General features: G+C 45.0%; 1 protein-coding gene across 1 annotated transcript in view; it reads left to right on the plus strand.

Annotated features, from left to right (window-relative positions):
- Nucleotides 1-13,167, plus strand: part of LOC138799566 (oocyte zinc finger protein XlCOF7.1-like) — a 32,168-nt gene extending 19,001 nt beyond the window's left edge. The window contains exons 6-10 of the mRNA XM_069980930.1: nt 4,026-4,136; nt 5,517-6,394; nt 8,363-8,590; nt 10,165-10,271; nt 11,349-13,167. The gene's annotated coding sequence lies outside the window, so the exon portion shown is untranslated. The remainder of the gene's footprint in view (nt 1-4,025; nt 4,137-5,516; nt 6,395-8,362; nt 8,591-10,164; nt 10,272-11,348) is intronic.
- Nucleotides 13,168-18,199: the final 5,032 nt, after the last annotated feature.

The raw sequence follows: 18,199 nt of genomic DNA on the forward strand, positions 1-18,199 counted from the left end.
CTTTAACTGCACCCAAGAGACCATTCTTAGTTAGTTTTTTTTGTTTTGTTATTAATACTCCATTTTTCGCATTTTATTTTAACTTATATGCAAGAAAATTAGTTTATTGTGGATGTACAGTGTGCTGATTTTGTTATCAGAATAAAGCCTTTAAACTGGACTGGAATGTTCATTGCTGCGTATGGAGGGGTTACAATTGTATTTGGTTCTCCACTTTGCATTTAGTGTATTTTCACGCATTGCATGCACACGTCTGGGGTACTCTAGTGCAATGTCTAATAGGCATGAGTTTTGGAAAGGTACATGCAACCCACCAGGCTTACCACAAGCATAGCAGAACAGAATTATAAAATCTTTTTGGTCCTTAATAGAGCCTGATATGCACTTATGTTTACTGCTAAATAATAAAACACTGGGTAAAACTGCTACCACAAAGGACCTGGGGGTATTGGTGGACACAGGGGAGTAGCTGGGATTCACGGGGCCCCATAACAAAAAACTGCTGGTGCACTGATAACCCCTGACCTTTGCACATTTTCCTTTTCTACTTGATTGCGCAGCTGGGGAACAGAGGTTATCAGTGCAGTGAAGCAGAGATCTTTGTCTTCTGCTTGTTAACCCTTTTTTTTTTTCGTGTTTCAGCATGTAGGTAAACATTGGGTCACTTACACATTGCAGTACATAAGGGGTTAAGCAGAAGGACCCACGCTCCTTCTCCCCCGGGCCCCCTTCTGCACGGGCCCCATAGCAACTGCCTACCCTGCCTCTATGGTAGCTACGCCACTGGGTGGACAGTAAACTCAACTTTAGTGATCAGTGCCAGACAGCGGCTGCCATGACTAATAAAATAATGGGATGCATCAAAAGAGATGCATGCCATGCTTTTTTATGGTAGGGGCTAGAATGGAGTGGGTAAGGAGGTCTGATGTCACTGGTCACAGGGCCCCGCCCTTCACGTGACCCTATGGTATATAAACACGTGACAGCCTCTGAGCGCGCGCTTTGGTGAACTTGATGTTGCAGAGGGAGGTAGCTGCTTTGCACGTCCTCTCAGTCACAGCCCGAACAGGAACATTAGGAGAAACAACAAGGTGTGTGTTGGGGGAGCTTATTTTGAGATATTTGGGGGGTGCCAGGAAGTGGGCTTACGCGGAGTTCACATAAAGAGACAATGGGGTGCAAGGAGAGATGTGGGGTGGTTTGTTTGGGGTGCCGGGAGAGGAGTGGGGTCTTGTTTATGTGTCTAGGGGAATTGCATAGTTGAATATGGGAGAGCTTGTGAGGAGTATTTGTGGAAATGCATGATGGGAGTAGTCGTTTAGCAATTGCTGGAGGACCAGGGGTCTCAGTGCATGATGAGAGTTGCTGTTTTGCAATTGCTGGAGGACCAAAAATCTCAAAACACGATGGGAGTTGTAGATTTGCAAATATTGGAGAGCCAGGAGACTCCCTACATGATGGGAGTTGTAGTTTTGAAACTTCTGCAGAGCCAGGATGCTCAGTGCATGATGGGAGTTGTAATTTTACAACTACTGGAGAGCCAGGAGTCTCTGTGCATGATGATGGGAGGTATAGTTTAGCAATTGCTGGAGGACCAAGAGTCTCTGAGCATGATGGGAGTTGTAGTTTTGCAACTACTGGAGAGCCAGGAGTCTCCGTGCATGATGATGGGAGTTATAGTTTTGCAACTACTGGAGAGCCAGGAGTCTCAGTGCATGATGGTTGTTGTAGTTTTGCAATTGCTGGAGGACCAGGAGTCTCTGTGCATGATGGGAGTTGTAGTTTTGTAAATATTAGCGAGCCAAGGCTTTAAGGCAGGTATGTCAAATCTGCCAACCTCCAACTAATGCGAAACTACAACTCCCAGCATGCTCTTACTGTGCAAGTATCAAACCTTCAAGGTTACCTGTCATTTGGACAGTTCCCACCCAATATTCAGGCACTTCTTCCATGTTGGGTGGTCCCTGTTGCTATGGATCCGACACGCGCCCGAAGGGCGTGAGTTGGATCCATAGCAACAGCGTCTGCCCAACATAGAAAAAGTGCCTGAATATTGGGCAGGAGAACTGGGAACTTTCCAAATGACAGGTGCCCTTTAGCCTTCCAGCTGTTGCAAAACTGCAACTCCCAGCATGCCCGGACAGGCGTTGGCTGGGGGTTGTAGTTTTGCAACAGCTGGAGGGCCACAGGATTGACATCCCTGTCTAACAGCCTTGGCTCTCCAGTAGCTGCAAAACTACAACTCCCAGCATGGGGGGGGGGGGAGGGCTTTGCTGGAGAGATGCTTGTGAGGGGTCTGGATAAATATGTGGGGGGTCCTGGAGAGATGCTTGTTGGTGTGGACTGATGAAATATAGGGGAACGTGTGTGGCGGGGGGGCCTGGAGAAATATGGGGGAGCGTGTGTGGGGAGGGGGTACTGATATATAGGTGAGCATGTGTGGTGGGAGGGGAGGCCTGGAGAGATGCTTGTGGGGGGTCTGGAGTAATATGGGTGTGACGGGGTGGTGGTCTTGGGAGATGCATGTGGAGGGTGTAAAGAAATATGGGGTGGGCCTGTATAGATGCCTTTGGGGGGGTCTGGAGAAATATGGGGGAGCATGTGTGGTGGGAGTGGTCGAGAGTAATATAGGGGAGCGTTTGTGGGTGAAGTTTCTGAAGAAATGTTGGGGAGCGTGTGTGTGGGTACTTGTGAAATATAGGGTAGCTTGGGGGGCCTGGAGAAATATGGGGGAGCGCATGAGGGGGGGTAATTATGATATACAGAGGGGTGTGGCGGCCTGGAGAAATATGGTGAAATGTGTGTGGGGGGGGTGCTGATATATAGGGGAGTGTGTGGCGGGTGGGCCTTGAGAGATGCTTGTGAGGGGTCTGGATAAATATGTGGGGGGTCCTGGAGAGATGCTTGTGGGGGTGTACTGATGAAATATAGAGGAGTGTGAGTGGCGGGGGGACCTGGAGAAATATGGGGGAGTGTGTGTGTGTGGGGGGGTACTGATATATAAGGGAGCGTGTGGCGAGAGGGGGGGCCTGGAGAGGTGCTTGCAGGGGGGTCTGGAGTAATATGGGGGAGCGTGTCGCGGGGTGGTGGTCTGGAGAGATGCTTATGGGTGGTCTGGAGAAATATGGGGGAGCGTGTGGGGGGGTCCTGTAGAGATGCCTTTGGGGGGTCTGGAGAAGTATGGGGGAGCATGCGGTGGGGGGGTCTGGATGTTCTTCAACTATCCTTTTCTACTGAATGGGACTGCCATTTTTGGCCAAAAAACTGCAGTTTTTTTAGCCTTTTTTGACCAAAAACAGGAGAAAATGGCAGTTTTTTTTTGGCCAATTGCGGATGTGAATTATGAGTGTGAACGCAGCCTCACACTGAACCACTCTGGTTGGAGAAAACCATGAGGTACCAATTTGAAGTGTGTAAAGGGGCATAAATGGGTGCAGCTGTGTGGTGAGGTTTTGCTTGTTGCATCATTTGAGTAGGGGGTTGTTCATGGGGTTTAGTAATGTGTATTGAAGCACTGTGGGTGTAGTGGGTGATTGGGATCATAGTGTAAGAAGGGCAGTGGGAATGGTAACAGGCTGCAAATCTTTGCTATTGGTGTTTTTATTGTGCAGGTTGTATGCTTGATGCGTTGCTGAGGGCTTTTTCTTGTTTGACAAAGATGCGAAATGGAGGTTTGTGAGGTAGATGGGTGGGGGGTGGGGGGATCTTTTGTGGCAACGCTGTGGCTCTTACAGTGGGGGTAACATGTAGATTAGTTGGGGGCCATGTTGTACAACCTGTGTGAAAGAATGTTTGTTAATAGGATGTTGTTGCTAGTTGGATTGGTGTCAGTGGCCACATGAAGTACAGGGGGTTGGAATTATATTATGTCTTGGAATTTTGGTATCTGATTTGGTCTGTGGTGTGATGCATGTCCTGCCCCATGCAAAGCTTAGGCTTTCCTCAGGATTTTATGCCTCTACTGTCCCCATCGCACATATTACCTTTGTGTCTGATAGGTTGTTGTCCCCTCTTAAACTCCACAGATTTTACTCCTGGGAACAGAATGGCCCAGCAGACAGGTAGCAAGTCGTTCGAACCAGAGCAGAGCATGCCAGCACTGACTGCTGTACAGAGCGCAAAGGAGTCTGATAACAGTGAGTATGGCAGCCCTGGACCATTAGGGAAGGGATACATGAGAGAATAGGCAGCAAGGGAGGAAGGGGTTAACATGGCTTTAATGAGTGTAAAAGTTGAAGACTTAGGGGGGCATTTATTAAGTCCGGCGTTTTTTACGCCGGACTTAAAAATGCCCCCGCAGCTCCGGCGCTACGGAGATTTATGTAGAGGCGAACCGCCTCTACGTAAATCCCGTGCGCGCCGGTGCGCACCGCCGAAAACCTATGCCAGCTGAGGACTGGAGTAGGTTTTCGACGTATATTTGGGCGGAACGGATGGTAAATCGCGCGGACTCTCGGTCCGCGCCCTCCGTTCCGCCCACTATACGCCCCCTTTCCGCCCCCCTGGCGTACTCGGCGGAAAGTGCCGATTTGCGAATATTTTATTCGCAAAACGGCCATTTGCGTATAAAATAATACGCAAATCGGCACTTTCCGCCGAAAATCATCCGTTCGCCGGATGATACATGTGGCCCTTAGTGCTGAGGTGAGTGGGATTGGGATAGGTCAGAAGAGTAGCCAATAGAAAGTGTGTAGCTGGGGGATATGTAATGAAGTGTTACCCAGATACAGGTTTGTGATAGGCTGTCAGGAATAGTGGGAGGTAGAATTAGCGAAGGTAGAAAATAGGGGTTGCTCAGGCAGACAGGGTCTGTCTGCCGGAGCAACCTGAGGATAGGAGAGAGCTAGTGAGCTGCCCGCCCACCCTCCCAAGGCTTCCTTCTTTTCTTTCTTTAATTTTAGGAAGGATGTTTAATTCAGTCGTGTGGGGTGAGCTGTTCAGTTAGAAGAACAGGCGTGACCATTACTATTTATATTTGTAATTATTTAAGTGTAGCCTGAGCAAGCTGGCTGGGCTAGTTGTACTTCAGTTAATGAACAAAGTTATTTTTAAAAGTTTAAATATATTTTGAAACATAGGCCTTTTGGGCTTTAAAAATTTCCCATAACCGTTGTCTTGAGTGGATTTATTTATAATGGTTAAGGAAGTCTGCGGTATTATCTCATTTGTCTTAAAGGGTAACGGTCATTCATAATGTTCCCAGTTCTGGTGTGCAGCCAAGTTGCCGACTGCATGGGTTGAAAGGGGTGTTACGTCACGAATTGTAGTACTCGAGTTATTTCCTATTGTGGTAGCTTTAACTTTGTGGGGTTGTCAGCTGGCTAATAGGAGAGTTTTTTCATTCAGATAATAAAGTTGTTTTATATGCGGTGAATTGCTTGAATTCTTCCTGTCCTTATGTTATTCGTTTAGTGCGTTATTTGGTGTTGCTATGTTTACGCTGTAACATTTGGATAAAAGTACAGTATATCCCTGGGTGTCGCAATAGTTTAGCTGACGCGCTTTCTCGCTTTCAGTTTGGCAGGTTTCGGGAGCTGGCGCCTGAGGCGGGACTGGAGAGGGAACGCTGTCTGGCATTTCTGTGGGACCTCATCTGGGTTTGATTTTGGACTTTGTGCAGCAGTCCTTGGCTCCTGGTACCTGGTCAGCATATGTGTGTGCATGGCGGCTGTGGTATGCTATTTTGGTGCCTCGGGGGATTTCCCCTTTCAGGCACAGCGAGCAGGCTGCTCTGGCCTGTCTGTTTCAGTTAATGTCTGAGGGGGTGTCTGTCAGTTATTTGGGGCATTTCCTGGCGGGGGTGTCGTTTTTTTCTAAAACTGTTAGGTGAGCCGCCTTTGCATTCCTCTTTCTTGATCCGGCAGGTTATGAAAGGGTATGAAAAGGACAAGCGGCGACCTGACAGGAGGTGCCCTGAATCCAGGGCCAGATTAAAGGGAGGGCACAAGGGGCACGTGCCTAGGGGCCTCCCCCACTAGGGGGCCTCCACCAGCCCAAACCCGGAAGTGGTGTCTGGGAGCCAGTCTCATGCGCAAAAAGCCTACCTGGACACAGCACTGGCCACACTGCATGCTGTCCAGGGAGGGAGGAAGGTGTAGGGTTAATCCTATATAAGAATCTCCCTCCCGGCAGGCTCAGACTCCCCCCTGGTGGGTCTTTTCATGGATTCTTCCTGTCAAGCTTCCGGGTGCCTGTCTCCTGCCAAGGTCCTCACTCCCCCTTGCCCCTCCCCCTCACTGAGGAGAGGACAGCTGGGACCTCAGCAAGGAAATCTGATTTCTCCAGCAGGGATGTGACATCATGGAGCCTGCTAGAGGATCTGTCACAGTGGCTGACAGGCTAAAAGAACAGAGAAGAGCCAGAAGAGAGAAGACCTTTCATCTGCCCAGATAAGGTGAGTATGAGGTTTTGTTTTGTATTGGCACATCAGAGCAGGGGTATATACTATAGAGGCATATATCAGAGCAGGGATATATACTATAGAGGCATATATCAGAGCAGGGATATATACTATAGGGGCATATATCAGAGCAGGGGCATATATCAGAGCAGGGGTATATACTATAGGGGCATATATCAGAGCAGGGGGCATATATTAGAGCCGAGGGCATATACTATGGGGCATATATCAGAGCAGGGGTATATACTATAGGGGCATATATCAGAGCATATATATATATATATATATATATATATATATATATATATATATATATATATAGCCTGTGTGCAGTGTATGGTATATAGTTTGTGTGCAGTGTATGATACATAGCCTGTGTGCAGTGTATAGTATATAGCCTGTGTACAGTGTATGGTATATAGCCTGTGTGCAGTGTATGATATATAGCCTGTATGCAGTGTATGGTATATAGCCAGTGTGCAGTGTATGACATGTAACCCGTGTGCAGTGTATGATATATAGCCTGTGTGCAGTGTATGATATATAGCCTATGTGCAGTGTATGACATGTAACCTGTGTGCAGTGTATGGTATATAGCCTGCGTGCAGTGTATGGTATAAAGCCTGTGTGCAGTGTATGATATATAGCCTGTGTGCAGTGTATGATATATAGCCTGTGTGCAGCATATGACATATAGCCTGTGTGCAGTGTATGGTATATACCCTGTGTGCAGTGTATGGTATATAGCCTGTGTGCAGCATATGGTGTATATATAGCCTGTGTGCAGTATAAGGTATATATAGCCTGTGTGCAGCATATGACATGTAGCCTGTGTGCAGCTATATATGCCATGATCGTTAGGGTATATTCACATGTAGCATATCCGCTATAGATTATACACAGCCTTTAAGTACTTTCTAGGTGCTTTTTACTGCTTCAGATAGTGTACATGGTTGGAAACTGAAGATGGGACTTAGACTTGCAAGTCCAGGTTACTTCAGCGATTCACAACTGCACATGCTAGCTGTGGTGGCTGACACAGTGGGCAAGAGAGTACAGAAAGTGCTGAAGTGCTGTGTTCTCGCACTGAATTAAGTGGGAACACATCGCGATGCTCACCCCTCCCCCATCCTGTCTCTAGGGCCTGGCATCCTCCTCTGGACTGCAGCCTCTAGTGACCATCACATGCAGAACAGAGGAGGATGCTGAGCCATACAGCCAGGAGTGAGGAGGGGTAGGTGCTAAGTCCCCTACAGTAATCAGCCACCTGTATAGCTTGCTGTATGGTTTATTTGTGGGGGAAGAAAAGGGGGGGGGCCCCAACAAAATTGTTGCCCAGGGCCTCCACCAACCTTAATCCGGCCCTGCCTGTATCCCCCGAACTGTTGCTAAAGTTATGTATGGTATGTCATGTCTGCTGTTCTTCTCCTTTTGAGGCCTCTTTATTTAATTTTGCATTTGCCCTCATGTTCTTTGGTGCGCTGCGTATAGGGGAATTGCTGCCGCGTAGTCATTTTGCTGATGGTGGTTTATTATTGCAGCATGTGACTATTAAGCCACGTTATCTGTGCATCTTTGTCCCACGCTCAAAAATGGACCAGGTGGGACGGGGCAGTTGGTTGCGGGTAGGCGCTTTGCAAGGTAGGGCTCTGTGTCCTGTGGCTTTTGCTACTCGATACATGGCCTTGCGTCCTGGCGCTGTGCAGTTGCTTGTTCATGCTGACTTGGGTCCTCTGACCCAGTTTCAGTTTCGGGCTGTTCTTCGGTGCTGTCTGCTGGCTCTGGGGCTGGAGGAGGCGTGTTTTTCTTCGCACTCTTTCCGAATTGGCGCAGCGACTAGTGCGTTTTCTCTGGGCTTATCTGAAACTGCCATCAGGCGCCTGGGGAGAAGGGATTCTCAGTGTTATAAGCGCTATGTTCGTCCTGCTCTTATGTTATATTAATGTCTCAGTTTCATTGCAGGTCTTATCATTTGGATTGTTGGTCACTCCTTTGTCCGTCGAGCTGAACACAGAGCTGCCGGGTGCTGTTATACCTCCAATTTGTCTCTTCCTCCTGAGTCGGCTTCCAGTTATTGGCTCGGTATCGGGGGTCAGCGGTGGGATGATCTTATCAACCAGCTGCTTCTCCTGTCTGTGCAATCCTCGGAGCCGGACGTCATCATCATCCGCTTGAGTGGCAACGATGTTGGTAAGATGGGAACTGTCGACTTATTGTTTTTGATGAAGCGTACTTTTGTCACCATTCAGGGTATGTTTCCGGGGGCTCGGCTGATTTTTTCGGAAATTGTTCCTCGTTTGGTATGGTTGCGTTCGACAGATCTCAAGTATTGTGATCGTATACGCAAGCGTATCAATCGGGTGATGTCCAAGTTTTTGCCTTCCCTGGGCGGTTTTTCCTTCCATCATGTGGACCTGGAGGGTGGTGTGGCCGGGCTGTACCTGGCGGATTGGGTTCACCTTTCTGATGTGGGACTTGACATCTTTATTCTTAACCTGCAAGCAATGATTGAACTAGCGGTCGGTGGGGTGGGGCCGGTTCCGTAGGACGGTCTTGGCCCCGTTGGGGTGAGCTGTTCAGTTAGAAGAACAGGCGTGACCATTACTATTTATATTTTTAATTATTTAAGTGTAGCCTGAGCAAGCTGGCTGGGCTAGTTGTACTTCAGTTATTGAACAAAGTTATTTTTAAGTTTAAATATATTTTTAAGTTTTAATAAACATAGGCCTTTTGGCCTTTAAAAATTTCCCATAACCGTTGTCTTGAGTGGATTTATTTATAATGGTTAAGGAAGTCTGCGGTATTATGTCATTTGTCTTAAAGGGTAACGGTCATTCATAATGTTCCCAGTTCTTCCGCCCTGTGTTAGGACATTCCCTCCATGTTGGGCAATCACTTTTGCTATGAAACAGACTCACGCCCAGCAGTTTATATTGCTGGCGGTCAGTGGTCAGACCGCCAGCGATGAGGAGAATGAGCTGAGAAAAGTGGTGGCATAGCGCAAGAACTCCCGTAGACTTCTATGGGAGTGTTAAAGTCTGACCCGGGAGAGGAGAGAGATTGTGAACTAAGTTGCGCTTCTCTCCACTCGTTCTCCTTATTACTGGCTGTCTGAACACTCGGACTGCCAGTGGTATAAACTTTTGACATACTAAACTCAATCCAGCAGCACAACTGAAAAACCAAGGCTTCTACATGACATCATTCACACACGGCTGCTACTGCTATGGTGGCAAAGATGAAAAGAAGCTCTTGGCACATAGTTTGATCAAAGTATTCCTCCCATCCACTGCGCAGAAGCTGCCGTCCCTTCTGATACTTGCACCCACCTATCTGCTCGGTGTCTTTTAAGTGATGCATGGTCAGGTCTCAACCCACCTTGTTTGCCTGCGTGTACGCATGGATGCCCAGAAAAGGTGAGACTTAGGGACCTATCCTACAAGAAGCCGCTTCTACGTAGTGGATAGGAGGCATACTTTGAACAAACTATGTGCCAAGAGCTTATTTTCATCTTGGCAAGCATAGCGGTAAGTGTGTGTGAATAGTGTCATGTAGAAGCCTTGGTTTTTCAGTTGTGCTGTTGGCCTTAGTTTAGTATGTGTGTGAATACTGACCAACCCAACTTACACCTGAGTTTGTATGCCATTGGAAGTGATGATCAGGTTTTTGTGTGTTATAAACTTTTGACATGTTTCTGACGACAGATACACTTTTAAATTACTAGAATTGTTATATATTTTTTTCACTTATATTTTTCTCTCAAGCTGTTGCTGCCATCTCTGAAAACGTCAAGAGCGCTGATCACATTAGTGCAAGTGGCACTACATGTACTGTGAACGAGAGCAGTGTTGAAGAAAAAGAGCTTGACACAGTATTTTTCATTTATTTTAACTAGAGATGAATCAACTTTTCAAATGTTTGCAATCTGTTTTGGCCAAACTTGACAAATCAAAATTTGAGTTTGTCTGAATTGAACCCAAAATAAACCACAATAAATCAGCTAAACTGTGAGTGAGTAAATACTTTCCTGTCCTGGCACCGATAGCTGTGGATGCATTGAGGACCTTCCTTTGCACATGTGAAGTTGGACCTCCAGGGTCTGCAATGTCTGTTGTTTGACTACAGCACAGGCATGAAGCCCTAGTCATTCACAGCTGATGGCAGGAGAGAAGAGAACTCCCATTAGGACAGTTAAGTATTCTCTCTACTTTTTCATGGTCCCTGTTTTGTTAGATTCTGTCAGCTACATAGAATATCATTTTCTCTGTGAAATTGTGTCTTGTGCTTTTTGGTGTCTTGTGTTCTTTTTCACATATACAGGTTTATTAGTGGAGCTGTCTGATAGACGGTTCCATTACTATGTACATTGTTAACCCTAAAAAGCTAACAATAAACCCAACTATTACCCTGGTGCCACCTGCTTTCAGGGGTACCGCCAAGAGCTGGATATTGTCCGGCCCAGAGCGTCAAAAATGACTCTGGGGCAGCAGTGATCTGGTATTGTTACGGTGGGAAGGGCCAGCATATATGGCTATTCCCATACTGCCTTCATTAGGTTACTGTTTCCTTATTTGTATCTGGCTGGTTATCGAGATGCTGGGGGACCACACTTCTCGGAAAAAAAAAAATGTATCGGGATCTGATCCCCTAGCATCTTCTTAACCAGCCATATCAAAACAAGGCAACAGCAACCTAATAAAGCCAGGATGTGAAAAGCCATAGATACTGGCCCTCCCCACCCTAACAATTACAGCCTGCAGCTACCCCAGTACCAGAGCATTTTTGATGCTCTGGACTTGACTGTGCCCAGTTCTTCTAGGTACCCCTAGCAGCGGTGGATACTGGGGTATTATTGTGGGTTCATATTAGCTGTTTTAAGGCTAACAGTAAGCCCCTGGTTAGTAATGGAAAATCTTTAAATATAACAGAGTACCTTTTTTTGTTTTAGGTATATGGAAAAGAATTTGAGAAGCTGTGGACATTATTGTAAATGTGGAGTTAATGTGCCACTGTTCTTGAGAAACCGTCCTCAGGAATTTATTAAACACACAATGCAACGCTACTTCTCTTGCTTGGATGAGACACACGTTTTGGAAAAAGATGAGCAGAATGAGGTTTTTAAATAAAAAGTGAATTGGAAAAAGACCTGATTTATACTGTTAACTTAGGTGGTGAGATGCCAACCTGCGGATGCAAGGACTGGCAGAAGTACCTGATGCCTTGCAAACACGTGTGCCATTTTTAGTCTCACTGAATACATGTGGGAAAAATTGAAGCCTACTTACAGCCTAAACCCACTCTTCCTCCTTGACTCGGAGTGCTTTAAAAACATTCTAGAACTAGATCTTGGAACAGACTTTGAGCTGCTGGACATAAGTAAATCTACAAGTTTATATGCACTTTCTTATCCATTAATAAAGAGCTTGCCTCCCTGTCGAAGAAAAAAACCTAATATTTTAATGAGGGTCTGCAGTCAGTGTCTGAAACAGCTACAGGATTTGGTCTTTGTTTCATATGAGGAATATCTAACAGAGTTATCTGTCACTTTGAAAGACCTGGTTGCAAAATCAAGGGAGAAGGCACCCAAGGATCATGGGTTAATGCTACAAGACATTACCACAAAAATTGTAGTTCAGATAATTAAGGATCTACCACAAAGAAAGTATGGTAAATCCAAACAGCCAGACTTGCGGAGATTTGGTTTGTAGGCTGATAAAATGAAAGAGGATGTGTGGGAAACTCTGGCTGATTCAGATGAGGCAGAGGTGTTTAGCACAGAAATAACAGAATCAATTTGGGTGACTGTGAGCAAGTTTCGTTAGAGTATGAAAGAAAGGGAGGTAATAACACAAAATGAATGGCTAGATGACAATTTAATAAATGCATGACAGTTTTTGCTCTCCAAAAGGAGAGATGAGGTCTCAGGTTTCATTGACACAATTGTAATGTCCCACACAGAGGTACCAATGTTAGACTGTAATGAAATCATACAGATCCATCATGTTGGAGCTCACTGGCTGCTCTCTCATAGATTCAGAAAAGGCGTCACAATCTATGATTCAATGGCAGTAACCAAATTTTTTTAACAGTTTGAAAAAACAAATCATCAAACTGTATAAACCCTTGTTTGATGGGGAGAACGAAGTTCTAGAAGTGAAGAGCATTTGCTGTCAGAAGCAAAAGGATGCCAGTGATTGTGGTTTCTTGCAATAGCAAATGCCCTTGCCTTATTGGAAGGGATCAATTTGAAGAAGATAGTTTATACAGTCAGATATGCGTCCTCACTTAGTTTCCCGTCTAGAGAAGGGGCAACTTGTTATGTTCCCTTATGTGACAAGAGGAAACAGAAAAATACATCAACCAAAAATACAACTGACAACATTGTGCACATGCCACATTTACCAAAACGGAGAGCCCATGGTGGAATGTTCAAAATGCAAGTGTTGGTACCACTTCTCATGTGTCAGCCCTGATAAGGATGACAAAAGGGTAAAGACAAAAAAAAACTTTTATTGCGATCTCTGCGCTAAGTAATGCAGTTGATTTTGTAAATTTATGTTAAATAGCCTGTTCATAAAAATGTCCAAGAAGCACTTTGAAAAGCAAATATTGTTGCACAGTTGAATGACAAGTTTGTTTTACAGTATATTTAGAAATGCAAGTTTATTATAATCTGTAGACTCTTCGTGGTCTGTTTACTGTTAAGAATGTTTGAAAAGTGTGTATGTGTGTAGAGAAATATATATATTAAAAATTGTATAATTTTTTACTGTCTCTGGACTAATTCTGTTTACACTTACAAGAAGTGAGGAGCAACTTGGCATAACCAATTGCCCTTATGAATTTGGTGACAGGTGCTTCTAAACACCTTGTGCTTTCAATATTCCAATCCTTGGTAAAGTCTGCTATGATAAATCAATTGCTCTCAATCCCTGGAGAAGTCATACCAGACTTTACCAAGGATTAGGAGAATGCTTAGGATATATCTTCCCCTCTCATTAGGTCCTAAGGCATCCAATGTCTGCACTGACTACAAAGTTACAGCTCAGCTGTCAGGTATTACTGCTGTATTTCTATCAGACACTGAATGACAGAAATCCACTAAGGAGCAAAGTTCAATACATACTGACACTATCAGCGTGCTATGTTTGATGCTAGTAGACCAGAGGATGAGAAAAGAGGAAGATTTCCATAGTAAGTAAAAGTAACATGTTAAAGCTAGCAGGACAAGGGAAAAAAAAATAATCAAAATGTACAGAGATGTGACTAAAAAGACTTGATTTTACCTATATTGGGTTATACAGTATACTGTAGTCAAATGCTCAACATCGTCTCAAACAACTTTCATGGAAGAGCGATTGCTGTAAAACTATGTAGAATAAAGTTGGTTAGATGAGGCACACAAAATAACCAATATTCCTACCTGCTATGTCAGACAGAAAATTGAAGAATAAAAGTTAAAGTGGTTAAATACCTGTAAACACTGGCTGATGTCAGTAAACTTGCCCCAATCTAGATCAGCGCTTGATTACTTGAGCCTTCACTTTGCTTGATGAAGTGGGTGTCTTGTATAATTCAGCTCTGTATCGTTTGTACAGCCCATCATTATTAGTGTTGCCCACACATCCCATTACACAAGGAGATGTGAGGACGATAACTGATTGCGGCCATAAAAGATGTGATCTGCTGGCCAACTGTTTATTGGCTGATGCCGCATTTAAACTGGCCAATTATTGGAACTATTGTGTCTGCTGATTGGCTGGTGTAAATGGCCCTTAAAGTGACTGTACCACCAGGCCCAGGCAGGAGCACTGGAGGCGGGCCGACCCACCCTTAGTGGGAAGAAACTCTAGCCCCTCCATGCCGTGACTCCATTAGAATCAATGGAACCCTATCATAGAGGGGCGGGGGTTTCCTCCCACTAAAGGTGGGTCGGCCGCCTCCAGTGCTTCAGCCTGGGCCTGGTGGTACATTCACTTTAAGATCTCTCTGATTCTATGCAACCTTGATTGGAGATGCAACTGTATGTTGCCCGCTTATAACTGCTGCTTATGGTTGATCTGTCAGATCTCTGATCTCTTTTACTGCACAAACATTTCTGTAGGATACAGTATACTTGCAGTTGGCCAGCAACTCATAACAAAGATCAGAGGTTGTATTTATCTAAACTGCTTTAATGGCAATCTGTCACTAGGTTATGTTGCCCTATGGATGGCAATATAATGTGCTGACAGAAGCAATGGGTAGAGGAGGCTGGCAGCAGTCTGCTGTAATGATGAAGACCCGGCAATAGCAATGATAGAGGAGAGGCTAGGCTCACACAGCTTTGGGGGTGTACCAGCAAAACATATGAAAATCCAAATGTGAAGGAGAAAAAAAAGGATGGGCACTCACCCGAGTAATACTGAAAACTTCTATTGTGTGCAGGTAAAAATCATAAAAGGTGGTACAGGGAAGACGCCAGACATCAGTGGTGGCTGGATGACGGCATTTCGTGCTCCTGGCTGAGTGCTTCTGCTGATCCTGGAGGATATAGCTGAACTGACAAGTAGTGCTTGGGTTGGCAGAGTCAATGTGTGCTGAAGAATGCTAAGAATGCTAAACTTACAGCACTTTCATTAATATCTTGGGAACAGCTTCAGAACGATCTAAGTAATCATTCTAATCAGTGTCTGTCACTAGGTTATGCTCCCATGTGATAGAATAGCATAAACCTAGTGACAGTCTCTTAAAAAGTCACATAGACGATATTAATCAGATGATATACACCCTATATCTCAATCTAGATTCTAGGTTTACACTAAACATATGTTGTCTTGCCCATACAAACTTGAACTCTTATTTTTGTGAGATGAAAGTTGAGCTCTGGTTGCGAGACGTTATTAAATTATATTTAAGGTGCCTTCACTCCACTTAATCTTAACCCCTTAGCGACCCATGACGTATCTGATACGTCATGGTGCCGCTCAGGGTGTTCAGAGCGGGGTCCCGCCGGGACCCCGCTCTGAACGGCGCTGATCCCGGCTGACACGTGCAGCCGGGCAGTGCCTCTATTAGCCGGCGCGGGTCCCGTTGCCGCGCCGGCAAATTAAGCCTCTAAGTGCAGCTGTCAAACCTGACAGCTGCACTTAGAGGCTTAGGTAAACACATCCCTGGTGTCTAGTGGGACGGATCTCCCCCCCGCGATGCGATCGCGGGGGGGAGATCCGTTCTTCTGCCCGTGCCGGGCCTCAGCGTCGGAATGACGCTGATCCCTGCTCGGCAATAGATTGCTATGGCCTGCAGCAGGCCATAGTAATCTATGACCGATCTAATCGATCTTTGCTGTGTATATACACAGCACTGAGAGATCAGTGCTGTCTATATACAAGTCCCCCAGGGGGGCTTCTAGTTACAGTAAAAAAAAAAAGTAAAAAAGTGTTTTTATTAATAGAAAATCCCCTCCCCTAATAAAAGTCCAAATCACCCCCCTTTTCCCATTTTATAAATATAAATTAATAAATAAATAAACATATTTAGTATCGCCGCGCACGTAATCGCCTGAACTATTAATTAATCACATTCCTGTTCTCGCACGGTAAACGGCGTCAGCGCAAAAAAATTCCAAAGTGCAAAATTGCGCATTTTTGGTCGCATCAAATCCAGAAAAAATGTAATAAAAAACAATCAAAAAGTCGTATATGCGCAATCAAGGTACCGATAGAAAGAACACATCATGGCGCAAAAACTGACACCTCACACAGCCCCATAGACCAAAGGATAAAAGCGCTATAAGCCTGGGAATGGAGCGATTTTAAGGAACATATATTTGTTAACAATGGTTTGAATTTTTTACAGGCCATCCGATACAATATAAGTTATACATGTTATATATCATAGTAATCGTAACGACTTGAGGAACATGAATAACAAGTCAGTTTTACCATAGGACGGACGGCGTAAATGCAAAACTCCCCGAAATCAAAACAAATTCGTTTTTTTTTCAATTTGACAGCGCAAATGATTTTTTTCCGGTTTCGCAGCATATGTTATGGAAAAATAATGCCTGTCATTACAAAGTACAATTGGTTTCGCAAAAAATAAGCGCTCATATACGTCTCTAGGTGAAAAAATGCAAGCGCTATGGACTTTCAAACTTAAAATGGAATAAGCAAAAGCGCAAAAACGAAAATAGGCTTTGACCTTAAGGGGTTAATATAAAAGTAAGGCTGTGTTTACATTACCCCACGGTCAGGTAAACGAGCGCCAATCTATTAGACCGGTGCTTGTTTACTCGAGGGTTCACACTGCTCGATTAATTGAGCAGGTGGGCAACATGGTCGATTTGCTGTTTCCTTCCTGCAGCCTGTCATTAGTGTCGGCAGCACATCCTGTATCTACACCCGGAGATGCGCGACTAAAAACAATGATTTTATGGCTGTAGCAAAAGATGGAATCAGCTGACAAACGACCACTTGTCCATTTGTGGGCTAATCGCTGCTGCATTTACCCCGGCCAATTATCGTCCGGATCATTCTGATAAACTAACATTTAATCGGCTGATAATCGGCTACTGTAAATGGCCCTTATAGCGGTATTTCTATCTAGGCCACTTCTCCCCTCCCAAAAGGAAAGGGGATAACTTGCTGAACAGACTTTGACCGACTGCTGGTGCCCCACCGTTCAGGATACCAGCTTCGGTATCAAGCAGCTGTGAGTGCACTTTAGTGTGGCCATAGGCATTAATCTGTATATAGTTTTAGAAGTGGTAAGGAACCGGCACTCCAAATGATGAATTAAAAATCAAAAATTTTATTAAATCATGTCTAAAAATCAGCTGAGCAACTCATGCTGTGTGGCCTGAAGTACTGACGCGTTTCGCGCATTGCGCGCTTAGTCATAGTCTAATGGTCAGTATGTGACCGGAGATTTAAAAACAAATGATGGCCAATAGGGTGTCTCCCAGTGCACATGTATGCAGGTGGGATGGGTGCGTGCAATCAGTAATGTGATCCTGCTTGAGCACTGCTCGGTTAGCACTACGGCTAATTCACATTGCAAGAAATAAGTTCACTAAGCGTGACCATGTAATATATGTGTATTAACAATCATGATGAGGTGTGGAGGATAGATGGTGGAGTGTGATAACACATAATCCACATTGGAGCGTTTGGCGGCTGAGTTATATATTAATGCAATAGGATGCCCAGTCCTGTCATATATGAAGTAACTAAGCCGCACAGTGTGAACACCGCTCCTAGAGTAGACCCTCTATAGGCAGGTCAGTGTGCATAATGTAAGCCCTGTTCCTGTTTTTAGATTCGCTGTAATGACGTGCATGAATGGTAACACTTTGTGTACATGCAGAGTGCAACCCTATGTTATGAATAAATTAATCTGTATAGCGTTTCTGAAAATTGCCAAGCGCCAAGCTCAGAAACACCATAGAGCTTAAAGGGGAACTCCGGGTAGAGGTAAAAAAAAAATGAAACTTTTGCAGAAGCATAAAGCATTACTTACCTATCTATCCCAGTTTTGAAACTACCAAAAATCCAATTTTTTTTTTGGGGGGGGGGGGGGGGGTTGTTCTGTTTTGTGCTTCTGTAGTTCCTGGTTGATCAGATGTACTCAGTACTACAGGTTCCAGAATGCATTGTTTTCCCTCAGCTGTTCCATCACAGTCCCCCACCCTACCTATTCCCCGCCCAAAGCTGTTGCAGAACATCTAGGCTGTGTTCACACATTGCAGTTTCATTGTGTTACTGAATTATTTGCAGTACTTTATCATTTTTATTGTGGTCCCACCCGCACAGCAGGCTG

The sequence above is a fragment of the Dendropsophus ebraccatus genome, chromosome 8, assembly GCF_027789765.1.
Source record: "Dendropsophus ebraccatus isolate aDenEbr1 chromosome 8, aDenEbr1.pat, whole genome shotgun sequence".
Lineage (NCBI taxonomy): Eukaryota > Metazoa > Chordata > Amphibia > Anura > Hylidae > Dendropsophus > Dendropsophus ebraccatus.